The 26568-nt window shown below is 55.9% G+C and overlaps 1 protein-coding gene across 3 annotated transcripts in view; it reads right to left on the bottom strand.

Moving 5' to 3' along the window:
- The window catches only part of smarcd3a (SWI/SNF related, matrix associated, actin dependent regulator of chromatin, subfamily d, member 3a), a 149141-nt gene that overhangs the window by 88054 nt on the left and 34519 nt on the right, over positions 1 to 26568 (bottom strand). Inside the window, exon 1 of one of the 3 annotated variants that reach the window (XM_059646285.1) lies at positions 19720 to 19802. The exons of the other annotated variants lie outside the window; for them this stretch is intronic. The gene's annotated coding sequence lies outside the window, so the exon portion shown is untranslated. Of the gene's footprint in view, positions 1 to 19719; positions 19803 to 26568 lie in introns of those variants that run through there. 3 annotated transcript variants of the gene reach the window in all.

The raw sequence follows: 26568 nt of genomic DNA, 5'->3' as shown, positions 1-26568 counted from the left end.
GGGAGAGATAGAGTGAGGGAGTGTGGGAGAGACAGGAGGGAGGGAGTGATGGCGAGAGAGGAGGGAAGGGGCGAGGGAGAGACAGGAAGGAGGGAGTGAGGGAGACACAGGAGGGAGGGGGTGAGGAAGACACAGGTGGGAGGGAGTGAGGGAGACACAGGAGGGTGAGAGTGAGGGAGAGACAGGAGGGAGGGAGTGAGGGAGAGTCACGAGGGGGTGAGGGAGAGGCAGGAGGGTGGGAGTGAGGGAGAGACAGGAGGGAGGGAGTGGGGGAGAGAGAAGGGAGGGAGTGAGGGAGAGACAGGAGGGAGGGAGGGAGTGACAGAAGGGAGGGAGTGAGGGAGAGACAGGAGGGAGGGAGTGGGGGAGAGAGAAGGGTGGGAGTGAGGGAGAGACAGAAGGGAGGGTGTGAGGGAGAGACAGGAGGGAGGGTCTGAGGGAGAGACAGGAGGGAGGGTGTGAGGGAGAGACAGGAGGGAGGGATTGAGGGAGAGACAGAAGGGAGGGAGTGAGGGAGAGACAGGAGGGAGGGAGTGAGGGAGAGACAGGCGGGAGGGATTGAGGGAGAGAAAGAAGGGAGGGTGTGAGGGAGAGACAGGAGGGAGGGATTGAGGGAGAGACAGAAGGGAGGGAGTGAGGGAGAGACAGAAGGGAGGGTGTGAGGGAGAGACAGGAGGGAGGGATTGAGGGAGAGACAGAAGGGAGGGAGTGAGGGAGAAACAGGAGGGAGGGAGTGAGGGAGAGACAGATGGGAGAGTGAGGGAGAGACAGGAGGGTGGGAATGAGGGAGAGACAGGAGGAGTGAAGGAGAGACAGGGGGGTGGGAGTGAGGGAGAGACCGGAAGGTGGTAGTGAGGGAGAGACCGGAGGGAGTGAGGGAGAGACAGAAGGGAGGGTGTGAGGGAGAGTCAGGAGGGAGGGAGTGAGGGAGAGACAAAAGGGAGGGAGTGAGTGAGAGACAGAGGGAGGGAGGGAGCGACAGGAGGGTGAGAGTAAGGGAGAGACAGGAGGGAGGGAGTGAGGGAGAGACAGGAGGGAGGGAGTGAGGGAGAGACAGGAGGGAAAGAGTGAGGGAGAGGCAGAGGGAGGGAGTGAGGGAGAGACAGAAGGGAGAGAGTGAGGGAGAGACAGAAGGGAGGGTGTGAGGGAGAGTCACGAGGGAGGGAGTGATGGAAAGACAGGAGGGAGGGAGTGAGGGAGAGACAGAAGGGAGGGTGTGAGGGAGAGAGAGGAGGGAGGGAGTGAGGGAGACACAGGAGGGTGACAGTGAGGGAGAGACGGGGGAGGGAGTGAGGGAGAGACAGGAGGGAGGGAGTGCGGGAGAGAGAGAAGGGAGGGAGTGGGGTAGAGACAGGAGGGTGGGAGTGAGGGAGAGACAGGAGGGAGGGAGTGAGGGAGAGAGAGGAGGGAGGGAGTGAGGGAGAGAGAGGAGGGAGGGAGTGAGGGAGACACAGGAGGGAAGGGGTGAGGGAGAGACAGGAGGGAGGGAGTGAGGGAAGGACAGTGGGGAGGGAGTGAGGGAGACACATGGGGGAGGGATTGAGGGAGACACAGGAGGGTGAGAGTGAGGGAGAGACAGGAGGGAGGGAGTGGGGGAGAGAGAGAAGGGCGGGAGTGATGGAGACACAGGAGGGTTGGAGTGAGGGAGAGACAGGAGGGTTGGAGTGAGGGAGAGACAGGAGGGAGGGAATGAGGGAGAGAGAGGAGGGAGGGAGTGAGGGAGCGAGAGGAGGGAGGAAGTGAGGGAGAGAGAGGAGGGAAGGAGCGAGGGAGACACAGGAGGGACGGAGTGAGGGAGAGACAGGAGGGAGGGAGGGAGAGACAGAAGGGAGGAAGTGATGGAGAGACAGGAGGGAGGGAGTGAGGGAGAGACAGAAGGGAAGGCGTGAGGGAGAGACAGGAGGGAGGGTGCGAGTGAGAGTCACGAGAGAGTGAGGGAGAGACAGGAGGGAGGGAGTGAGGGAGAGACAGGGCGAGTGAAGGAGAGACAGGAGGGAGGGTGTGAGTGAGAGTCACGAGAGAGTGAGGGAGAGACAGAAGGGAGGGAGTGAGAGAGAGACAGAGGGAGGGAGGGAGCGACAGGAGGGTGGGAGTGAGGGAGAGAGGGAGTGAGGGCGAGACAGGAGGGAGGGAGTCAGGGAGAGACAGGAGGGTGGCTGTGAGGGTGAAACAGAAGGGAGGGAGTGAGATAGAGACAGGAGGGAGGCAGTGAGGGATAGACAGGAGGGTGGGAGTGAGGGAGAGACAGAAGGGAGTGAGTGAGGAAGAGACAGATGGAGGAAGAGACAGGAGGGTGGGAGTAAGGTAGAGACAGGAGGGTGGGAGTGAGGGAGAGACAGGAGGGTGGGAGTGAGGGAGGGACAGGAGGGAGAGAGTGAGGGAGGGACAGGAGGGAGAGAGTGAGGGAGAGACAGGAGGGAGGGAGTGGGGAAGAGACAGAAGGGAGGGAGTGAGAGAGAGACAGGAGGGTGCGAGTGAGGGAGAGACAGGAGGGAGGGAGGGACAGGACGGAGGGAGTGAGGGAGGGACAGGAGGGAGAGAGAATGAGGGAGAGACAGGAGGGAGGGAGTCAGGGAGAGACAGGAGGGTGGGAGTGAGCGTGAAACAGAAGGGAGGGAGTGAGGAGGAGACAGGAGGGTGGCAGTGAGGGAGGGACAGGAGGGTGGGAGTGAGGGAGGGACAGGTGGGTGGGAGTGAGGGAGAGACAGGATGGAGGGTGTGAGGGAGAGTCAGGAGGGAGGGAGTGAGGGAGAGACAAAAGGGAGGGAGTGAGTGAGAGACAGAGGGAGGGAGGGAGCGACAGGAGGGTGAGAGTGAGGGAGAGACAGGTGGGAGGGAGTGAGGGAGAGACAGGAGGGAGGGAGTGAGGGAGAGACAGGAGGGAAAGAGTGAGGGAGAGACAGAAGGGAGGGTGTGAGGGAGAGTCACGAGGGAGGGAGTGAGGGAGACACAGGAGGGTGAGAGTGAGGGAGAGACGGGAGCGAGGGAGTGGGGGAGAGAGAGAAGGGAGGAAGTGGGGTAGAGACAGGAGGGTGGGAGTGAGGGAGAGACAGGAGGGAGGGAGTGAGGGAGAGAGAGGAGGGAGGGAGTGAGGGAGAGACAGGAGGGAAGGGGTGAGGGAGAGACAGGAGGGAGGGAGTGAGGGAAGGACAGTGGGGAGGGAGTGAGGGAAACACATGGGGGAGGGATTGAGGGAGACACAGGAGGGTGAGAGTGAGGGAGAGAGAGGAGGGAGGGAGTGGGGGAGAGAGAGAAGGGAGGGTGTGAGGGAGAGACAGAAGGGAGGGTGTGAGGGAGAGTCACGAGGGAGGGAGTGAGGGAGAGACAGAAGGGAGGGAGTGAGGGAGAGACAGAGGGAGGGAGGGAGCGACAGGAGGGTGGGAGTGAGGGAGAGAGGGACTGGAGGGAGTGAGGGCGTGACAGGAGGGAGGGAGTCAGTGAGAGACAGGAGGGTGGCTGTGAGGGTGAAACAGAAGGGAGGGAGTGAGATAGAGACAGGAGGGAGGCAGTGAGGGATAGACAGGAGGGTGGGAGTGAGGGAGAGACAGAAGGGAGTGAGTGAGGAAGAGACAGACGGAGGAAGAGACAGGAGGGTGGGAGTAAGGTAGAGACAGGAGGGTGGGAGTGAGGGAGAGACAGGAGGGTGGGAGTGAGGGAGAGACAGGAGGGTGGGAGTGAGCGAGAGACAGGAGGGAGAGAGTGAGGGAGGGACAGGAGGGAGAGAGTGAGGGAGGGACAGGAGGGAGAGAGTGAGGGAGAGACAGGAGGGAGGGAGTGAGAGAGAGACAGGAGGGTGCGAGTGAGGGAGAGACAGGAGGGTGGGAGTGAGGGAGAGACAGGAGGGTGGGACTGAGGGAGGGACAGGACGGAGGGAGTGAGGGAGGGACAGGAGGGAGGGAGTGAGGGAGAGACTGGAGGGATGGAGTGAGCGTGAAACAGAAGGGAGGGAGTGAGGAGGAGACAGGAGGGAGGGAGTGGGGAAGAGAGAGAAGTGAGGGTGTGAGGAAGAGACAGAGGGAGGGAGGGAGAGAGAGACAAGAGGGTGGGAGTGAGGGAGAGACAGGAGGGTGGGAGTGAGGGAGAGACAGGAGGGTGGGGGTGAGGGAGAGACAGGAGGGTGGAGGTGAGGGAGAGACAGAAGGGAGTGAGTGAGGGAGAGACAGAGGGAGGGAGAGACAGGAGGGTGGGAGTAAGGTAGAGACAGGAGGGTGGGAGTGAGGGAGAGACAGGAGGGTGGGAGTGAGGGAGGGACAGGAGCGAGAGAGTGAGGGAGAGACAGCAGGGAGGGAGTGGGGAAGAGAGAGAAGTGAGGGATTGAGGGAGAGACAGAGAGAGGGAGGGAGAGACAGAAGGGAGGGAGTGAGGGAGAGACAGGAGGGTGGGAGTGAGGGAGAGACAGGAGGGTGGGAGGGAGAGACAGGAGCGTGGGAGGGAGAGACAGGATGGAGGGTGTGAGGGAGAGAGAGGACGGAAGGAGCGAGGGACAGACAGGAGGGAGGGAGTGAGGGAGATTCAGAAGGGAGGGAGTGGGGAAGAGAGAGAGGGAGGGAGGGAGAGTCAGAAGGCAGGGTGTGAGGGAGAGACAGAGTGAGGGAGTGACAGAGTAAGTGAGGGAGAGACAGAAGGAAGAGAGTGAGGGAGAGACATAGGGAGTGAGGGAGAGACAGGAGGGAGGGAGTAAGTGAGAGTCACGAGGGAGTGAGGGAGGGACAGGAGGGTGGGAGTGAGGGAGGGACAGGAGCGAGAGAGTGAGGGAGGGACAGGAGGGAGGGAGTGGGGGGGAGAGAGAGAAGGGAGGGAGTGAGGGAGAGACAGGAGGGTGGGAGTGAGGGAGAGACAGGAGGAAGGGAATGAGGGAGAGACAGGAGGGAGGGAATGAGGGAGAGACAGGAGGGAGGGAGTAAGGTAGAGACAGTAGGGTGGGAGTTAGGTCGAGACAGGAGGGTGGGAGTGGGGAAGAGAGAGAAGTGAGGGAGTGAGGGAGGGACAGGAGGGTGAGAGTGAGGGAGAGACAGGAGGGAGGGAGTGGGGAAGAGAGAGAAGTGAGGGAGTGAGGGAGAGACAGAGGGAGGAAGAGACAGGAGGGTGGGAGTAAGGTAGAGACAGGAGGGTGGGAGTGAGGGAGAGACAGAAGGGAGGGAGTGAGGGAGGGACAGGAGGGTGAGAGTGAGGGAGAGACAGGAGGGAGGGAGTGGGGAAGAGAGTGGTGAAGGAGTGAGGGAGAGACAGAGGGAGGGAGGGAGAGACAGAAGGGAGGGAGTGAGAGAGAGACAGGAGGGTGCGAGTGAGGGAGAGACAGGAGGGTGGGAGTGAGGGAGAGACAGGAGGGAGTGAGTGAGGGAGAGACAGGAGGGAGGCAGTGAGGGACGGACAGGAGGGAGGGAGTGAGGGAGAGACAGGAGGGTGGGGGTGAGGGAGAGACAGGAGGGAGTGAGTGAGGGAGAGACAGAGGGAGGGAGAGACAGGAGGGTGGGAATCAGGGAGGGACAGGAGGGTGGGAGTGAGGGAGGGACAGGAGCGAGAGAGTGAGGGAGGGACAGGAGCGAGACAGTGAGTGAGAGACAGCAGGGAGGGAGTGGGGAAGAGAGAGAAGTGAGGGAGTGAGGGAGTGACAGAGGGAGGGAGGGACAGACGGAAGGGAGGGAGTGAGGGAGAGACTGGAGGGTGGGAGTGAGGGAGAGACTGGAGGGTGGGAGTGAGGGAGAGACAGGAGGGTGGGAGGGAGAGACAGGAGCGTGGGAGGGAGAGACTGGAGGGAGGGTGTGAGAGACTGGAGGGAGGGTGTGAGAGAGAGACAGAAGGGAGGGAGTGGGGAAGAGAGAGAGGGAGGGAGGGAGGGTGAGACAGAGGGAGGGAGGGAGAGACAGAAGGGAGGGAGTGAGGGAGAGACAGGAGGGAGGCAGTGAGGGAGGGACAGGAGGGAGAGAGTGAGGGAGAGACAGGAGGGAGGGAGTGGGGAAGAGAGAGAAGTGAGGGAGAGACAGAGGGAGGGAGGGAGAGACAGAAGGGAGGGAATGAGAGAGAGACAAGAGGGTGGGAGTGAGGGAGAGACAGGAGGGTGGGGGTGAGGGAGAGACAGGAGGGTGGGAGTAAGGGAGAGACAGAGGGAGGGAGGGAGAGACAGAAGGGAGGGAGTGAGGGAGAGACAGGAGGGTGGGAGTGAGGGAGAGACAGGAGGGTGGGAGTGAGGGAGAGACAGGAGGGTGGGAGGGAGAGACAGAAGGGAGTGAGGGAGAGACAGAAGGGAGGAAGTGATGGAGAGACAGGAGGGAGGGAGTGAGGGAGAGACAGGAGGGTGGGTGTGAGGGTGAAACAGAAGGGAGGGAGTGAGATAGAGAAAGGAGGGAGGCAGTGAGGGATAGACAGGAGGGTGGGAGTGAGGGAGAGACAGAAGGGAGTGAGTGAGGGAGAGACAGACGGAGGAAGAGACAGGAGGGTGGGAGTGAGGGAGAGACAGGAGGGTGTGAGTGAGCGAGAGACAGGAGGGAGGGAGTGAGGGAGGGACAGGAGGGAGACAGTGAGGGAGGGACAGGAGTGTGAGAGTGAGGGAGAGACAGGAGGGAGGGAGTGGGGAGAGAGAGAAGTGAGGGAGTGAGGGAGAGACAGAGGGAGGGAGGGAGAGACAGAAGGGAGGGAGTGAGGGAGAGACAGGAGGGTGCGAGTGAGGGAGAGACAGGAGGGTGGGAGTGAGGGAGAGACAGGAGGGAGTGAGTGAGGGAGAGACAGGAGGGAGGCAGTGAGGGAGGGACAGGAGGGAGGGAGTGAGGGAGAGACAGGAGGGTGGGGGTGAGGGAGAGACAGGAGGGAGTGAGTGAGGGAGAGACAGAGGGAGGGAGAGACAGGAGGGTGGGAGTCAGGGAGGGACAGGAGGGTGGGAGTGAGGGAGGGACAGGAGCGAGAGAGTGAGGGAGGGACAGGAGCGAGAGAGTGAGTGAGAGACAGCAGGGAGGGAGTGGGGAAGAGAGAGAAGTGAGGGAGTGAGGGAGAGACAGGAGGGTGGGAGTGAGGGAGAGACAGGAGGGTGGGAGTGAGGGAGAGACAGGAGGGTGGGAGGGAGAGACAGGAGCGTGGGAGGGAGAGACAGGAGGGAGGGTGTGAGAGAGAGACAGAAGGGAGGGAGTGGGGAAGAGAGAGAGGGAGGGAGGGAGAGTCAGAAGGCAGGGTGTGAGGGAGAGACAGGAGAAAGGGAGTGAGGGAGAGACAGAGTGAGGGTGTGACAGAGGAAGTGAGGGAGAGACAGAAGGAAGGGAGTGAGGGAGAGACAGGAGGGTGGGAGTGAGGGAGAGACAGGAGGGAGGGAGTGAGGGAGAGACAGGAGGGAGGGAGTGAGGGAGAGACAGCGGGGAGGGAGTGAGGGAGAGACAGCGGGGAGGGAGTGAGGGAGAGACAGAGGGAGTGAGGGAGAGACAGAAGGGAGTGATCGAGAGACAGAAGGGAGTGAGGGAGAGACAGGAGGGTGGGTGTGAGGGAGAGACAGGAGGGTGGGAGTGAGGTAGAGGCAGGAGGGAGGGGGTGAGGGAGAGACAGAAGGGAGGGAGAGACAGAGGGAGGGAGTGAGAGAGAGACAGAGGGAGGGTGTGAGGGAGAGACAGAGGGAGGGAGTGAGGGAAAGACAGGAGGGAGGGAGTGAGGGAGAGACAGCAGTGTGGGAGTGAGGGAGAGACAGTGAGGGAGAGACAGGAGGGAGGGAGTGGGGGAGAGAGAGAAGTGAGGGAGAGACAGAAGGGAGGGAGTGAGGGAGAGACAGAATGAGGGAGTGAGGGAGAGAGAGGAGGGAAGGAGCGAGGGACAGACAGGAGGGAGGGAGTGAGGGAGAGACAGAAGGGAGGGAGTGAGGGAGAGACAGAAGGGAGGAAGTGAGGGAGAGACAGAGGGAGTGAGGGAGAGTCAGAAGGCAGGGTGTGAGGGAGAGACAGGAGAAAGGGAGTGAGGGAGGGACAGAGTGAGGGAGTGAGCGAGAGACAGAGGGAGTGAAGGAGAGACAGGAGGGAGGGAGTTAGTGAGAGTCACGAGGGAGTGAAGGAGAGACAGGAGGGAGGGAGTGAGGGAGAGACAGGAGGGAGTGAGTGAGGGAGGGACAGACGTGTGGGAGTGAGGCAGAGACAGGAGGGAGGGGGTGAGGGAGACACATGGCGAACGGAGTGAGGGAGACAGGAGGGTGGGAGTGAGGGAGAGAGAGAAGGGAGTGAGTGAAGGAGAGACAGGAGGGTGGGACTAAGAGAGAGACAGGAGGGAGGGATTGAGCGAGAGACAGGAGGGAGGGAGTGAGGGAGAGACAGGAGGGTGGGAGTGAGGGAGAGACAGGAGGGAGGGAGTGATGGAGAGACAGGAGGGAGAGAGTGATGGAGAAACAGGAGGGAGGGAGTGAGGGAGAGACAGAGGGAGGGAGAGAGGGAGAGACAGGAGGGAGGGAGTGAGGAGAGACAAGAGGGTGGGAGTGAGGGAGAGACAGAAGGGAGGGAGTCAGGGAGAGACAGAAGGGAGGGAGTCAGGGAGAGACAGAAGGGAGGGAGTGATGGAGGGACAGAAGTGAGGGAGTGATGGAGGGACAGAAGGGAGGGAGTGACGGAGAGACAGGAGGGAGGCAGGGAGAGACAGAAGTGAGTGAGGGAGAGACAGAGTGAGGGATTGAGGGAGAGACAGAGGGAGGGAGGGAGAGACAGGAGGGAGGGAGTGAGGGAGAGACAGGAGGGAGAGAGTGAGGGAGAGACAGAAGGGAGGGAGTGAGGGAGAGAGAGGAGGGTGGGAGTGAGGGAGAGACAGGAGGAAGGCAGTGATGGAGAGATAGAAGGGAGGGAGTGAGGGAGAAACAGGAGGGAGGGAGTGAGAAAGGGACAGATGGGTGGGAGTGAGGGAGAGAGAGAAGTGAGTGAGGGAGAGACAGAAGGGAGGGATTGAGGGAGAGACAGAGTGAGGGATTGAGGGAGAGACAGAAGGGAGGGAGTGAGGGAGGGCCAGAGGGAGGGAGGGAGAGACAGGAGAAAGGGAGTGAGGGAGAGACAGAGGGAGGGAGTGACAGGAGGGAGGGAGTGAGGGAGAGACAAGAGGGAGGGAGTGAGGGAGTGACAGGAGGGAGGGAGTGAGGGAGAGACAGGAGGGAGGGATTGAGGGAGAGACAGGACCGAGGGAGTGAGGGAGAGAGGGAGAGACAGGAGGGTGGGAGTGAGGGAGAGACAGTGAGGGAGAGACAGGAGGGAGGGAGTGGGGGGGAGAGAGAGAAGTGAGGGAGTGAGGGAGAGACAGAGGGAGGGAGGGAGAGACAGGAGGGCGGGAGTGAGGGAGAGACAGGAGGGCGGGAGTGAGGGAGAGAGGGAGAGACAGGAGGGTGGGAGTGAGGGAGAGACAGTGAGGGAGAGACAGGAGGGAGGGAGTGGGGGAGAGACAGGAGGGAGGGAGTGACGGAGAGACAGGAGGGAGAGAGTGATGGAGAAACAGGAGGGAGGGAGTGAGGGAGAGACAGAGGGAGGGAGAGAGGGAGAGACAGGAGGGAGGGAGTGAGGAGAGACAAGAGGGTGGGAGTGAGGGAGAGACAGAAGGGAGGGAGTCAGGGAGAGACAGAAGGGAGGGAGTCAGGGAGAGACAGAAGGGAGGGAGTGATGGAGAGACAGAAGGGAGGGAGTGATGGAGGGACAGAAGGGAGGGAGTGACGGAGAGACAGGAGGGAGGCAGGGAGAGACAGAAGTGAGTGAGGGAGAGACAGAGTGAGGGATTGAGGGAGAGACAGAGGGAGGGAGGGAGAGACAGGAGGGAGGGAGTGAGGGAGAGACAGGAGGGAGAGAGTGAGGGAGAGACAGAAGGGAGGGAGTGAGGGAGAGAGAGGAGGGTGGGAGTGAGGGAGAGACAGGAGGAAGGCAGTGATGGAGAGATAGAAGGGAGGGAGTGAGGGAGAAACAGGAGGGAGGGAGTGAGAAAGGGACAGATGGGTGGGAGTGAGGGAGAGAGAGAAGTGAGTGAGGGAGAGACAGAAGGGAGGGATTGAGGGAGAGACAGAGTGAGGGATTGAGGGAGAGACAGAAGGGAGGGAGTGAGGGAGGGCCAGAGGGAGGGAGGGAGAGACAGGAGAAAGGGAGTGAGGGAGAGACAGAGGGAGGGAGTGAGGGAGTGACAGGAGGGAGGGAGTGAGGGAGAGACAAGAGGGAGGGAGTGAGGGAGTGACAGGAGGGAGGGAGTGAGGGAGAGACAGGAGGGAGGGATTGAGGGAGAGACAGGACCGAGGGAGTGAGGGAGAGAGGGAGAGACAGGAGGGTGGGAGTGAGGGAGAGACAGTGAGGGAGAGACAGGAGGGAGGGAGTGGGGGGGAGAGAGAGAAGTGAGGGAGTGAGGGAGAGACAGAGGGAGGGAGGGAGAGACAGGAGGGCGGGAGTGAGGGAGAGACAGGAGGGCGGGAGTGAGGGAGAGACAGGAGGGAGGGATTGAGGGAGAGACAGGACCGAGGGAGTGAGGGAGAGAGGGAGAGACAGGAGGGTGGGAGTGAGGGAGAGACAGTGAGGGAGAGACAGGAGGGAGGGAGTGGGGGAGAGAGAGAAGTGAGGGAGTGAGGGAGAGACAGAGGGAGGGAGGGAGAGACAGGAGGGCGGGAGTGAGGGAGAGACAGGAGGGCGGGAGTGAGGGAGAGACAGGAGGGCGGGAGTGAGGGAGAGACAGGAGGGAGGGATTGAGGGAGAGACAGGACCGAGGGAGTGAGGGAGAGAGGGAGAGACAGGAGGGTGGGAGTGAGGGAGAGACAGTGAGGGAGAGACAGGAGGGAGGGAGTGGGGGAGAGAGAGAAGTGAGGGAGTGAGGGAGAGACAGAGGGAGGGAGGGAGAGACAGGAGGGCGGGAGTGAGGGAGAGACAGGAGGGCGGGAGTGAGGGAGAGACAGGAGGGAGGGAGTGAGGGAGAGACAGAAGGGAAGGGGTTAGGGCGAGACAGATGGGTGGGAGTGAGGGAGAGAGAGAAGGGAGTGAGTGAAGGAGAGACAGGGGGGTGGGAGTCAGGCAGAGACAAGTGGGAGTGAGGGAGAGACAGGAGGGAGGGAGTGAGGGAGAGACAGGAGGGTGGGAGTGTAGGAGGGACAGAAGGGAGGGAGTGTAGGAGGGACAGAAGGGAGGGAGCGACAGAAGGGAGGGAGTGAGGGAGAGACAGAAGGGAGGGATTGAGGGAGAGACAGGAGGGTGGGAGTGTAGGAGGGACAGAAGGGAGGAAGTGAGGGAGAGACAGAAGGGAGGGAGCGACAGAAGGGAGGGAGTGAGGGAGAGACAGAAGGGAGGGATTGAGGGACAGGCAGGAGGGAGGGATTGAGGGAGCAGCAGAAGGAAGGGAGGGAGAGACCTGAGGAAGGGAGGGAGAGGCAGGAGGGAGGGAGTGAGGGAGAGACAGAAGGGAAGGGGTTAGGGAGAGACAGAAGGGAATGGGTTAGGGCGAGACAGATGGGTGGGAGTGAGGGAGAGAGAGAAGGGAGTGAGTGAAGGAGAGACAGGGGGGTGGGAGTCAGGCAGAGACAAGTGGGAGTGAGGGAGAGACAGGAGGGAGGGAGTGAGGGAGAGACAGGAGGGTGGGAGTGTAGGAGGGACAGAAGGGAGGGAGTGTAGGAGGGACAGAAGGGAGGGAGCGACAGAAGGGAGGGAGTGAGGGAGAGGCAGAAGGGAGGGATTGAGGGAGAGACAGGAGGGTGGGAGTGTAGGAGGGACAGAAGGGAGGAAGTGAGGGAGAGACAGAGGGAGTGAGGGAGAGACAGAAGGGAGGGAGTGAGGGAGAGACAGAAGGGAGGGATTGAGGGAGAGACAGGAGGGAGGGATTGAGGGAGCAGCAGAAGGAAGGGAGGGAGAGACCTGAGGGAGGGAGGGAGAGGCAGAAGGGAGGGAGTGAGGGAGAGACAGGAGGGAGGGAGTGAGGGAGAGGCAGAGGGAGGGAGTGAGGGAGAGACAGGAGGGTGGGAGTGTAGGAGGAACAGAAGGGAGGGAGTCAGAGATAGAGGAAGGGAGAGGCAGATGGGAGTGAGGGAGAGACAGGAGGGAGGGAGTGTCAGATGGAGACAGAGAGATGGAGGAGGTGTAATTCTGAGCTGAGGGCCCGAAGTGGCTGAAGGTACAGCCACTGATGGAGAAACACGGGGACATCGATACTCGGAATTCCACAATTACACAGGGATAGGGCAGCATGGGGTTACCGAGATAGGGAGGGGTGTAGTGGATGGAGGAGGTGACCGAGATTGAGAGGGGTGTCGTGGATGGAGCGGGTGACAGAAATAGGGAGGGGGTATAGGGGATGGAGGGGGTTACCGAGATAGAGAGGGGGTGTAGGGGCAGCATGGTGTTACCGAGATAGGGAGGGGTTGTAGTGGATGGAGGAGGTGACCGAGATTGAGAGGGGTGTCGTGGATGGAGCGGGTGACAGAAATAGGGAGGGGGTATAGGGGATGGAGGGGGTTACCGAGATAGAGAGGGGGTGTAGGGGCAGCATGGTGTTACCGAGATAGGGAGGGGTTGTAGTGGATGGAGGGGGTGACCGAGATTGAGAGGGGTGTCGTGGATGGAGCGGGTGACAGAAATAGTGTGGGGTGTCGGGGATGGAGGGGGTGACAGAGATAGGGAGGGGGTATAGGGGATGGAGGGGGTTACCGAGATAGAGAGGGGGTGTAGGGGCAGCATGGTGTTACCGAGATAGGGAGGGGTTGTAGTGGATGGAGGGGTTGACAGAGATAGGGAGGGGGTGTAGGGGACGGAGGGTGTTACAGAGATAGGGAGGCGGTGTAGGGACTGGAGGGGGTGACAGAGATAGGGAGGGGGTGTAGGGACTGGAGGGGGTGACAGAGATAGGGAAGGGGTGTAGGGGGTGACAGAGATAGGGAGGGGGTGTAGGGGCTGGAGGGGGTTACGGAGATAGGGAGGGGGTGTCGGGGATGGAGGGAGTGACAGAGATGGGAGGGGTGTATGGGATGGAGGGGGTGATACAGATAGGGAGGGGGTGTAGGGGCATGGGTGACTGCCTCCTATCTGCGAGTGACTCTCATTCTCGTTTATGAACTCCTGTTTGATTGTAACCTCTCTGATCCCCAGCCTCCCCCTGAGCGGAGTTATTTGTTATTCACGCGGGCGATGGGGGTGTCTCTGGCTGGGCCCACCATTTATTGCCCGTCCCCAGTTGCCCCTTGAGAAGATGGGGGTGAGCTGCCTTCTTGAATTGCTTGTGGTTTGACCAACAACATCCCTGGGGATGGAATTCCAGGATTTTGCCCCAGCAACTTTTAATGAATGGGAGGGGGAAGGACAGCATGAAGGCTTCTGCAGTAGATGAGCTGAAATGGGGTGCAGTTGGACAATATTGTGAAGGTGCAAACTGAGAGCCTTTAGTGATGGTGCGAGTATGAGAATCTAACCTTAGGTCGAACATGTTCCAAACAGCTGTGACCAGTTGAGGTAAATGTTAGACTGGAACTGAGAAACTGAACTGGACTCGTCATTTCTGCACACTAATGTCCAGAGCATGTCATAAGACCATAAGACATAGGAGCAGAAATTAGGCCATTCAGCCCATCAGGTCTGCTCCACCATTCACTCCTGGCTGATAAGTTCCTCAACCCCATTCTCCCGCTTTCTCCCCATAACCCTTGATCCCCTTGATAACCAAGTCCCTATCTCAGTCTTAAATTAACTCAATGACCCGGCCTCCACAGCCTTCTGTGGCAGTGAATTCCATAGATTCACCACTCTCTGGCTGGAGGAGTTTCTCCTGATCTCCGTTCGAAAAGGACTTCACTTTACTCTAAGGCTGTGCCCTCCGGTCCTTGAGTCTCCTCCGAATGAAAGCATCTTCCCAACATCCACTCTGTCCAGGCCATTCAGTATTCTCCCCATTTAGAAAGTAGTCCATGCTTTTATCCGACTTACCAAAGTGCATGAGCTCACACTTTCCCCATGTTGTACTCCATCTGCACTTCTCTGCCCACTCTCCTAACGTGTCCAAATCCTTCTGCAGCTTCCCCACCTCCTCAATACTAACTGTCCCTCCACTTATCTTTCTATCGTGTGCAAACTTGCTAGAATGTCCACGGTTCCTTCATCTTGAAGAAGAGTCTATGAAGTGAAAAGTTGTGGTCCCAACACTAACTCTTGCAGAACACCACTTGTCACCGGCTGCCATCCTGAGAAGGACCCCTTGATCCCCACACTCTGCTTTCTCCCAGATAGCCAATCTTCTATCCATGCTAGTACCTTGCCTCCAACACAGTGGGCCCTTATCTTACTCAGCAGCCTCCTGTGTGGCACCTTATCAAAGGCCTTCCTGAAGCCCAAGTAGACAACATCCATTGACTCTCCTTGGTCTCCCCTGCTCGTTACTTCCTCAAAGAATTCTAGCAGATTCGTCAGAGGCTTGGAATACTGTGGGGAGTAACTCACCTCCTGACTCCCCAAAGCCTGCCCACCATCTACAAGGTACAGGCAGGAGTGTGATGGAATACTCCCCAATTGCCTGGATAGGTGTAGCTCCAACAGCACTTAAAATGCTGATACCATCAAGCAGCCGCTTGATTGCCCCCACATCCACAAACATCCCACTCCCCTCACCCCTGACGCTCAGTAGCAGCAGTGTGTACCATCTACAAGAAGCACCAAAGACCCTCAGGCAGCACCTTCCAAACCCACAAACACTTCCATCCAGAAGGACAAGGGCAGCAGATACATGGGAATACCACCCCCTGCGAGTTCCCCTCCAGGTCACTCACCATCCTGACTTGGAAATATATCGCTGCTCCTTCAGTGTCACTGGGTCAGAATCCTGGAATTCCCTTCCTAAGGGACACTGTGGGGCTAACTACAGCACATGGACTGCAGTGGCTCAAGAAGGCAGCTCACCCCCACCTTCTCAAGGGGCAACTAGGGACGGGGGCAATAAATGCTGGCAAACAACAAACTTCAGAAGGTCATGGAGTGGGAAGGAGTTTGTTGCAAGAACTGAACTTCAGATTATTCATAATTTCCAATGGAGGTAATTTACAACTGATACAATGTAAAATTGAAGCAGGGCTGCGCTGTCGGAGGGTCAGCGCTGAGGGAGCGGGCACTGCCGGAGGGTCAGCGCTGAGGGAGCGGGCACTGCCGGAGGGTCAGCGCTGAGGGAGCGGGCACTGTCGGAGGGTCAGTGCTGAGGGAGCGGGCACTGTCGGAGGGTCAGTGCCGAGGGAGCGGGCACTGTCGGAGGGTCAGTGCTGAGGGAGCGGGCACTGTCGGAGGGTCAGTGCCGAGGGAGCGGGCACTGTCGGAGGGTCAGTGCTGAGGGAGCGGGCACTGTCGGAGGGTCAGTGCCGAGGGAGCGGGCACTGTCGGAGGGTCAGTGCTGAGGGAGCGGGCACTGTCGGAGGGTCAGTGCTGAGGGAGCGGGCACTGTCGGAGGGTCAGTGCTGAGGGAGCGGGCACTGTCGGAGGGTCAGTGCTGAGGTAGCAGGCGCATTCGGAGGGTCAGTGCTGAGGGAGCGGGCACTGTCGGAGGGTCAGTGCTGAGGGAACGGGCACTGTCGGAGGGTCAGTGCTGAGGGAGCGGGCACTGTCGGGGGTCAGTGCTGAGGGAGCGGGCACTGTCGGGGGTCAGTGCTGAGGGAGCGGGCACTGTCGGAGGGTCAGTGCTGAGGGAGTGGGCACTGTCGGGGGTCAGTGCTGAGGGAGCGGGCACTGTCGGAGGGTCAGTGCTGAGGGAGCGGGCACTGTCGGGGGTCAGTGCTGAGGGAGCGGGCACTGTCGGAGGGTCAGTGCTGAGGGAGCGGGCACTGTCGGAGGGTCAGTGCCGAGGGAGAGGGCACTGTCGGAGGGTCAGTGCCGAGGGAGCGGGCGCTGTCGGAGGGTCAGTGCTGAGGGAGCGGGCACTGTCGGAGGGTCAGTGCTGAGGGAGCGGGCACTGTCGGAGGGTCAGTGCTGAGGGAGCGCTGCACTGTCGGAGGGTCAGTGCTGAGGTAGCAGGCGCATTCGGAGGGTCAGTGCTGAGGGAGCGGGCACTGTCGGAGGGTCAGTGCTGAGGGAGCGGGCACTGTCGGAGGGTCAGTGCTGAGGGAGCGGGCACTGTCGGGGGTCAGTGCTGAGGGAGCGGGCACTGTCGGGGGTCAGTGCTGAGGGAGCGGGCACTGTCGGAGGGTCAGTGCTGAGGGAGCGGGCACTGTCGGGGGTCAGTGCTGAGGGAGCGGGCACTGTCGGAGGGTCAGTGCTGAGGGAGCGGGCACTGTCGGAGGGTCAGTGCTGAGGGAGAGGGCACTGTCGGAGGGTCAGTGCCGAGGGAGCGGGCGCTGTCGGAGGGTCAGTGCTGAGGGAGAGGGCACTGTCGGAGGGTCAGTGCCGAGGGAGCGGGCACTGTCGGAGGGTCAGTGCCGAGGGAGAGGGCACTGTCGGAGGGTCAGTGCCGAGGGAGCGGGCGCTGTCGGAGGGTCAGTGCTGAGGGAGCGGGCACTGTCGGAGGGTCAGTGCTGAGGGAGCGGGCACTGTCGGAGGGTCAGTGCTGAGGGAGCGCTGCACTGTCGGAGGGTCAGTGCTGAGGTAGCAGGCGCATTCGGAGGGTCAGTGCTGAGGGAGCGGGCACTGTCGGAGGGTCAGTGCTGAGGGAGCGGGCACTGTCGGAGGGTCAGTGCTGAGGGAACGGGCACTGTCGGGGGTCAGTGCTGAGGGAGCGGGCACTGTCGGGGGTCAGTGCTGAGGGAGCGGGCACTGTCGGAGGGTCAGTGCTGAGGGAGTGGGCACTGTCGGGGGTCAGTGCTGAGGGAGCGGGCACTGTCGGAGGGTCAGTGCTGAGGGAGCGGGCACTGTCGGGGGTCAGTGCTGAGGGAGCGGGCACTGTCGGAGGGTCAGTGCTGAGGGAGAGGGCACTGTCGGAGGGTCAGTGCCGAGGGAGCAGGCGCTGTCGGAGGGTCAGTGCTGAGGGAGCGGGCACTGTCGGAGGGTCAGTGCTGAGGGAGTGGGCACTGTCGGAGGGTCAGTGCTGATGGAGCGGGCGCTGTCGGAGGGTCAGTGCTGAGGGAGTGGGCGCTGTCGGAGGGTCAGTGCTGAGGGAGCGGGCGCTGTCGGAGGGTCAGTGCTGAGGGACCGGGCGCTGTCGGAGGGTCAGTGCTGAGGGAGTGGGCACTGTCGGAGGGTCAGTGCTGAGGGATGGCCGCACTGTTGGAGTGTCAGTGCTGAGGGAGCAGGCACTCTCGGAGGGTCAGTGCTGAGGGAGTGGGCACTGTCGGAGGGTCAGTGCTGAGGGAGCGGGCACTGTCGGAGGGTCAGTGCTGAGGGAGCGCCGCACTGTCGGAGGGTCAGTGCTGAGGGAGCGGGCGCTGTCGGAGGGTCAGTGCTGAGGGAGAGGGCGCTGTCGGAGGGTCAGTGCTGAGGGAGCGGGCGCTGTCGGAGGGTCAGTGCTGAGGGAGCGGGCGCTGTCGGAGGGTCAGTGCTGAGGGAGTGGGCACTGTCGGAGGGTCAGTGCTGAGGGATGGCCGCACTGTTGGAGTGTCAGTGCTGAGGGAGCAGGCACTCTCGGAGGGTCAGTGCTGAGGGAGCGGGCACTGTCGGGGGTCAGTGCTGAGGGAGGGGGCACTGTCGGAGGGTCAGTGCTGAGGGAGCGGGCACTGTCGGAGGGTCAGTGCTGAGGGAGCGGGCACTGTCGGAGGGTCAGTGCTGAGGGAGCGGGCGCTGTCGGAGGGTCAGTGCTGAGGGAGCGGGCACTGTCGGAGGGTCAGTGCTGAGGGAGCGGGCGCTGTCGGAGGTCAGTGCTGAGGGATGGCCGCACTGTTGGAGTGTCAGTGCTGAGGGAGCAGGCACTCTCGGAGGGTCAGTGCTGAGGGAGCGGGCACTGTCGGGGGTCAGTGCTGAGGGAGGGTGGTATGTGGTATTCAGCAGGAGGTTTTCTTGTCTACATTTAACCTGAAGCCATGAGACTTCATGGGGTCTGTAGTCAATATTGAGGACTCCTACAGCAACACCCTCCCAGCTGTATAACCATTGCCACCACCTCTGGTGGGTCTGCAGCTGGTGGGACAGGACATTCCCAGGGGTTCTGATGGTGCTGTCTGGATCATTGTCTGTGAGGTATGATTCTGTGAGTGTGACTGTGCCAGATGTCATTCTTCGTTTGAAGCTTTGCTTTGGTTTGCTCCATCAGCAAGTCTTACCCAGCCATTTGAAAGGGCAGTTCAGACTCCAGAATATTCATGTGGGTCTGGAGTCACACAGAATGGTACAGGAGACCACGGTGACCATCATATTAGTTAATGGCCAGTCTCCACCCCCTTCCTCGTATCGTACATTGTTTCCATAGGAACAATTATCCAATGCCCTCAGCTGAACCAGCCTCCTCCATGTTTCCTGGGAGTGTATTTCAGACCCAAATTACTCACCAAGTGAAAACGGTTTTCTCACCCCACATTCCCTTCTTTTACAAAAAGTCTATGAACTCTGGTTCTTAATTCACTTACTGTGTGGGACCAGCTTCTCCCCACCTCCTTGGTCCAGCCCGGTCATGTTTTTGAAAACCTCTATCAAGTCTCTTCTCAGCCTTCCCTTCAACAGGAACACTCCCAACTTCTGTCCTCACCACTGCAGTGTCTCATTCCTGAAACCATACTTATAAATCACATGTGCACTCTCACCAGTACATTCACATCTTTCCTGTAATGTGGCACCCACAAATGTACACAATACTCCAGCTGAGGTCTAACAAGTGTCTTATACAAGTTCAACATCAACTCCTCACTCTTGGACTCTATGCCTTATTCATAAAGTGGAGGACATTGTAGGCTTTATTAACTGCTCCCTCCACTGTCTTGCCACCTTCAATGTTCTGTGCATATATACAACCAGTTCCCTCTGCTCTTGCGCCTCCTATTTTTTATTGTCTTTCAATGTTATTCCTACCAAAGTGCATCACTTCACACTTCTCTGCATTGAACCTCAACTGGCACCTATTTGCCCACTCCATCAATTTGTCACTTTCCTTTGGGAGTCCTCACATTATAATTCTGCCAAGTCTGGTGTCATCCGCAAACTTTGAAATTGTCTCCTGTACACTATGATCCAGATCATTATCATATATCAGGAAAAGATTTCAATCATTATTATATGTCAGGAAAAGCAGAGATACCAATACCATCTTTGGGGTGCTCTACTGCAAACCTTCCTCCAGCCTGAAAAACATCCATTAATCGCTCCTTCTGGTTTTCTATCATTCAGCCAATTTTCTATCCACATTGCTACTGTTCCTGTTATACGCTTCCCTTTCTTCATGGCTGTTGTGTGACACTGTTACTTTAAGAGTTAGTTAAGCCTGATTTCCACTTTCGAACGCCATGCTGACTCTTCCTAATTCACCCAGCTTTTTCCATTGATTAATTCTATCCTGAATAATTGTTTCTAAAAGCTTTCCCACCACCGAAGTTTAATTCACTGGGTTGTAATTGCTGGAATTATCTTTCCAATCCATTTGAGGTTATGATGTTCACAATTCTCCAGGTTTCTGGCACCTCTTGAGCTCGGGGAAGACTGAAAGTTTGTGGCCCGTGCCCCCACAATGTCTCCCCTCACTTCCTTCCGAATCCACTTCATGTTAGCTGCCAGTCTCCTCTCTTAATCCCTGTTTGTCGCTCTTATTTGCTTTTCCACCTCACTTTGGAACCTTTGACATCACGCCGTGCTTTCCATTTTGCTTTTTATTTTACTTTCAATCCATCTGAAGATAAAGAAGAAAAGATTGCTTTACATCGATTTTCTTCTTTTTGTATTCGATTACCTGGTCTTTCCCATTTAAAGGAATATCCCTGGGCTGTAACTCTCTTCTTTGAAGCTACAATGTGTGTTCGAGTTCCCGATCCTTTATGGCATGCCTCGTTCATGGATCTTGGGATGAGAAGCCATGTTTGTGGATTGCCGTGCTGGCTGTAGGGTGCTGTTGGTCCTAGTCATCACGATACCACTTATTGGTGAAAGGATAATGATGTCCTGAGAGAGAGCAAGTGGTCTGTTCCCAGTGGGTCTCTGGTTTGCTCTGCCTTGACCTTATCACAAGCACAGACTGATGTGTGCCCTGGTTTCTTTGTTCATGTTTGGTGAATAACGCACACCTCTAACCTTCCTCAGACTGGGTTCAATTCCGGGGTGGCTGGCACGAATGCTGATAGCGTTTCTCAACTCCCACAGAATAAGGATCTGTGTCCTTTGTACAATGTGCCACCTTGTTGCTTCAATTCAATGTCCAGTTGGCCCTTGTGACCGTGGGTGTCCCTTGACACCCTCAGGCTGTTCTTTAATCATGTTTCACTCCAGCCAGAGAGTTGAATCTTGCTGGGTGGTTTGCTATTTGGAGCATGCCTTCTGTCTCTGATAGTGACTTCAAAGCCATGGAAAACTGCTGCTTCATTGTGGGTCTGGAAGACCTTTCTGGAGCAAACACGTAGCTGTTCCAATGTGCTCAGCTTCCAGCAGTTTCTGTTCCTCAATGTGGGGTTTCTCTCCAGCCACACAGTCTCTTATTCCCAGCCCAGGAAATTGCAGTGGCCTCAAAACCGATACTCACAGCCTGACCTTCTGGCTGGCTTCGTCTTTCTGTGTCGGACACCGTGTTGGTAGGGAACAGTGACATGGATTTTATCTTTTCTCCTCCAAGCCTCCTTTCTGATGCACTGAGCTATTCACCTCCAAGCTCTGCTCCAAGGCTGTAAATCCTCATTAAAATACACATACCAACAAACTTCAGCATATCCCTGCATCATTCACGGAACAAGCCTAAAATGAAAATAAAACTGAAAATAAAAGTAGAAATACAAATTCAACTTAAAACTACATGTGGCCTGTCCATGTTTGAGCCCAAATTTCCAAATAATAATGTACTATAAACCTTCAGAACCTGAGCATCTGGAGACACGAAGCGTACTGCTGCATTATCCCAATGTCACTTCATCATTGAGGTGATCCTGTGTGATTGGCCAGGGGAAATGGGACTTGGCCCAAGCTGTATGAAGCAAGAAATGGCTGCGTTTCCACCCCAGTGTGAACACAGACTGGAAGATGCGGAGCTGCGATTCAGAAAGCCATTGCACTTACTCAGGAACATTTTCAAAAATAGCTGTTTGGAAGAGACAAAGTGAGATTCAAATTAGACCACAATCCACGTAGACTTTCTAGACCGATATAAACTCCGATAGACTTTATATCGGTCTATAAAGCACCGATTCCACTCTGGCCCAGCATCAGCCAATGTTGATGTTGAGTGACTACTCTCCTTCAGAAGAAACTTCAGAGTATTGGCTGTACCTTGTGTAAGAGTCACAAAAGACTAGGCTGCAGGTAATAATCAAGGCTAATGCAATCCCAGCATTTATTCCGAAACAAATAGAGCATAAAAATAAGGAAGTGTGCTGCAACTGTATAAGGCGTTAGCGAGACTGCAGCTGGAGTACAGTGTACAGTTTTGGTCCCTTTCCTCAAGTAGGGATGTAGTTGTGTTGGAGGCAGTTCACAGGAAGTTCAGTAAGTTTATTCCAAAGATGACCAGTTTGTCTTGTGAAGAGAGATCGGGTATATTCAGCCAATACTCAGTGGAGTTGAGAAGAATGAGAAGAGATCTAATTGAAGTGTACAAGATGCTAAAGGGCGATTGACACAGATTGGCCGGAGAACGGATGCTTCCTCAGGTGGGCACTCTAGAATGAGATCTTAGGATGGGGGAGGGGAAGGCAGACTTAAAACGGAGACGAAGAGGAATTACATCTTTCAAAGTGTCACGAATCTGTAGAATTCACTCCCCCAGACAGCAGTGGGTGCTGAGACACTGAATACATTTAAGGAGGTGACAGACAGATTTTTAATTAGTAACGGGTCGCAGAGTTACAGCGAGCGGGCAGGAGAGTGGAGCTGATGCTGAGATGAGATCGGCCCTGATTGTACCAAAAGGCAGAGCAGGCTCGAGGGGCTGAATGGCCTGTTGTTGTTCCTAGTTCTTATGTTCTCAAGATGTTCTTCCACACATCGAGGCCCTTAGATAGACCTGGCACCGGGTTGGCACAATGCTTCACACAGGCAATACATTTGGAAACAATTTGAGAAATAGTTGACAAGTCTAACACCTCTGTGGCTCTGCTTTCACATGTGGCCTCTTTTCCAGCTCTTCGATGTTGTCCTTCAGACTGTCCTTAACTGTGATGGGACATTTCTGCAGCAAACGCTGAATTGGTTTAGTGCTCCCATCTATTCTAAGATGGAGCTCCGCTGGATGACATCCTGACCTTGGGAACACGTTGCTGTCCTCCTCTAGGAACAATTCCACTGTCAATGGCCCATTGTTCAGCTTCTGTTTCTCCTGCTAACCTCTACCTTCACTCCATCTGGATCATATCTGGGCTTTCCCTATGGAAATCCATTCTTCCCAGTTAATTATTCTCCTTTTGGATTGTCCATGCTCCTTTGCTGCCATCTTCCTAAACCTTACTCTTTTACAAGTGATCTACAACTAACATTTGACCTCCTCGATCTCTTCAAAATTTGGTCCCTCCCTGCTGCCAACTCTGCTCTTATCCCTGGTTACATTTGGATAGTTGAATTCCCACATTGTAATTATTCCTTATAGTTGTCCCATGGATTGGCTCCTTGCCCAGTTGCTGACCTGCAGGCTACACGGAGTAATGTCACCGCCCAGCATCACTGTGACCGTGACCCCTCTGTCACATTCTGTTTCGCCAGCACTGCAGCTAACCCTATCACCCACTCCTCCCCCTTCCTTAACAGGCTTGAACATCTTATATCCTGGAATCTTTAATGCCCAGGCCGGACCTGCTTTTCTCCCAGTCAGGTCTCCCTTGTAGCCACATCATAGCTGTACAAGGCACAGTGCCTGTAATGCTCTAACAGGAGAAATGTTCTGAAGGAGGGGGAAACCAGTCTCAAAACATTCCCCCAGTTTCTCCCCCCAAAAGGTGCCGGCTTTTTCCCCAGGACCTTGTGTTTCATATTTCCAGGATCCACAGTACGATGCTTTGAAATGTTTTCTTCAGGTCATTTTCTGGAGGTCTTGGATACAGAATCCAGTGACCCTCAGAGTCACGAGGAGAGCAGCCATTGCAGGGTGCCTCAATCTGCACACGACCTGGGTAAAGCTAAGCAGCACTAAAAACTGCAGCACCAGCTTATGCACCGTCCTACACTCGGTTCTCTTGAGTTGCATGCTGAAGAACTGAGTAGGAAATTTTAGGTCAAGTTCTCTGTCATGAGAAAATTACTAATCTTATTGTAAAGGACATTTAGGGATGAGTGATCATAATACAAAGTATGCCTGAGGTTTGAAAGTGAGGTTGTATAAAGGGAATTATGAAGATATTGGTCAAAGTAGGCAGAGACAATATAGTCAGGGCTCAGATAGTCCTGGATAAATCAGAGATCTGGGAGAAATGAGGAATTGAAGGAAATTAGTATTAGGAAGCAGGTTGTACTGGAGACACTGATGGGACTGAAGGTCGATAAATCCATAGGATCTGATGGTCTAAATTCCCAGAATTTTAAAATAGGTCGGTATGGAGATAAGGATTATCATCCCAAATGCTAGATAAAGCTTCCTGATTGAAAGGGTGCAAATGTAACCTCACGACTTAAGATGAGAGTGAGAGACCTGGGAATTATTGAGCTGTTAGCTTGAACTCAGTGATAGGGAAAATGCCCAAATCTATTATAAAGTGTGCGTTGAACAGACACTTCAACACTGATTTGATTGGACACAGTAATCATGTTTGAGGAACCTGGTGGGAGGTTTTTTTTTAGGAGGTTACTAAAGGAGCTGATGGATTTCTGGAAGTCTTTTCACAAGGAACCCCACCAGATGGGAGCTGAAAAAATGACAGCACATAGGATAGGAGTAATGTACCAGCGTGAATTAATAACTGACTAATTAAGAGAAAACCAACAAGAGGAATAAATGACATTGGTAGGCAGTCACGAGTGATATATCACAAGGATCAATATGTGGGCCCCAGCTGTTCACATGCAGATCAATGATTTTTGGAGGTGTTTCCACCTTGGTGGGTGATAGAAAACACTGCGAGAATGTGGCTGTGAGGAAGATGTGAAGCAGCTTTGAAATGATTAAGACAGGCTGAATGGATAGGCATGAACACGATGGAATATAACAGGAACAATGTGGGGTTATTCACTCTGGAAGTAGAAACTTATGGTAGAGTAATGAGAGTGTAGCTGTGCAGAGGAACCTAGGTGTCCTCGTCATTAAAACACTGAAGGTGAACATAGAGGTGCAGCAAGTTATTAGGAAGGCTAATGTTACGCCAGCCTTTACCACAAGAGGATTTGAGTACAGCAGCAGTGAGGTCTTGCTTCAATAGTACAGGAATTTGGTTGGACCCACAGCTGGGCACTATGTGAAGTTTTGGTCTGCTTATCTCAGGAAAGGTATTATTGTCACAGAGGAACTGCAAACAGACATTCACCAGATGTATTCCCGGGATAGTGGGACTGTTCCAGGACAGAGACTGGTCAAACTGGGCCAGGAATGTCTAGAGTTTGAGAACGAGAGGCGATCTCATTGAGACTGACAAACAGCTTAGAAAGGGACACACATACTGTGTCCAATTTTGGGCACCACACCTCAGGAAGGACATACTAGCCCTGGAGCGTGTCCAGTGGAGATTCACACGGATGATCCCTGGAATGGTAGGTTTAACGTATGATGAACGGCTAAGGATCCTGGGATTGCACTCATTAGAGTTTAGGAGGTTGAGGGGAGATCTAATAGAAACTTACAAGATAATGTGTGGCTTAGAAGGGGTGGATGCTGGGAAGATGTTTCCATTAGGCGAGGAGACTAGGACCGTGGGCATAGTCTTAAAATTAGAGGGGGTAAATTTAAAATGGAATTGGGGAGACATTTCTTCAGCCAGAGAGTGGTGGGCTTGTGGAATTCATTGCCACGGAGTGCAGTGGAGGCCGGGATGTTGGATGCCTTCAAGGCAGAGATCGACAAATTCTTGATCTCACAAGGAATCAAGGGCTACGGGGAGAGTGCAGGGAAGTGGAGTTGAAATGCCCATCAGCCATGATTTAAATGGCGGAGTGGACTTGATGGGCTGAATGACCTTACTTCCACTCCTATGTCTTATGGTCTTATGGGAGATGGGAGTCAGACATTTCCCCAATTGGAAAATGGGGATACCATTTAAAAATAAAAAGCATGGCTCTTAAGTCCAACATGAAGTGAAATGTCTTTACTCAGAAAATGTGAACTTTTGGAATTCTTGACCACAGAAGGTAGAAGTTCGCTCTTTGAATATGTTTAAAGATTTGCAGGTTTCTATGGACTAATGATGTAAAGAGATGTGGGATATTGTGGGAGAAAGCCATCGAGCTGAGTGATCGTATTGGACGGTGGAACAGGCTTGAACCCGTGCCTTTGGTCTGGATCACTACGTGGGAGGTCATTGACATAAAATGTTCTGGGGCCATGGGTTCGAATCCCACTGTGGAAATATGATTTCACTAAATAATTAATGGTGACCAAGGCTACTGGTTGTCACACAAGCCTGCTCTGGTTCACAGAGCCTCTTCGGGAAGGAAATCCAGACCCACAACAACACAGGAGACCACGGAGTGTCCAGCTGGACACCCTCCACTAGGAAAGGGTGAAAGAATGAAACTGACAAACCACATGGGCACCCGAGATAACAAAGTGTGGGGCTGGATGAACACACCAGGCCAAGCAGCATCTTAGGAGCACAAAAGCTGACATTTCGGGCCGAGACCCTTCATAAGAAAAGGGGGGTGGGGAGAGGGAACTGAAATAAATAGGGGGAGGGGGGAGGCGGACCGAAGATGGATACAGGAGAAGATAGGTGGAGAGAGATCCCCTGAGGTTTGTCCGGAGGGAGGAGAGTAACTTCTTCAGGTTAGGCATCCCTGGAAGAGGCTTTGCAGTGAGGTGAAAATTGTATCAGAGATAACGGGAAGGCCTGGAATGCCTAACCTGAAGGAGTTACCCTCCTCCCTCCGGACCAACCTCAGGGGATCTCTCTCCCACTGCAACTCTCTTGTAATCTCTTCTGCCCGTCCTCCCCAGACTGACCTATCCCCTCCCTTCCTCCCAACCCATACTGTCCTCTCCACCTATCTTCTCCTCTATCCATCTTCAGTCCACCTCCTCCTCTCTCCCTATGGTAAAAGGGGCAGAGGTTTGGCATGGTTGGTCAAGGACATTATTACAGTTGCAGAAAGGATGTTTGGGGACTCGTCAACTGAGGTAGTATGGGCTGAGGTTAGAAACAGGAAAGGAGAGGTCATCCTGTTGGGAGTTTTCTATAGGCCTCTAAATAGTTCCAGAGATGTAGAGGAAAGGATAGCAAAGATGATTCTGGATAGGAGTGAGAGAGACAGGGTAGTTGTCATGGGGGACTTCAACTTTCCAAATATTGACTGGGAACACTATAGTTCGAGTACTATAGATGGGTCAGTTTTTGTCCAGTGTGTGCAGGAGGGCTTCCTGACACAGTATGTAGATAGGCCAACAAGGGGCGAAGCCACATTAGATTTGGTACTGGGTAATGAGCCCGGCCAGGTGTTAGATTTGGAAGTAGGTGAGCACTTTGGTGAT

Source organism: Stegostoma tigrinum, chromosome 5 (genome assembly GCF_030684315.1).
Source record: "Stegostoma tigrinum isolate sSteTig4 chromosome 5, sSteTig4.hap1, whole genome shotgun sequence".
Classification (NCBI taxonomy): domain Eukaryota; kingdom Metazoa; phylum Chordata; class Chondrichthyes; order Orectolobiformes; family Stegostomatidae; genus Stegostoma; species Stegostoma tigrinum.
Note: the sequence above shows the minus strand (reverse complement) of the source record. Positions and strands in the feature narration are given on the sequence as shown.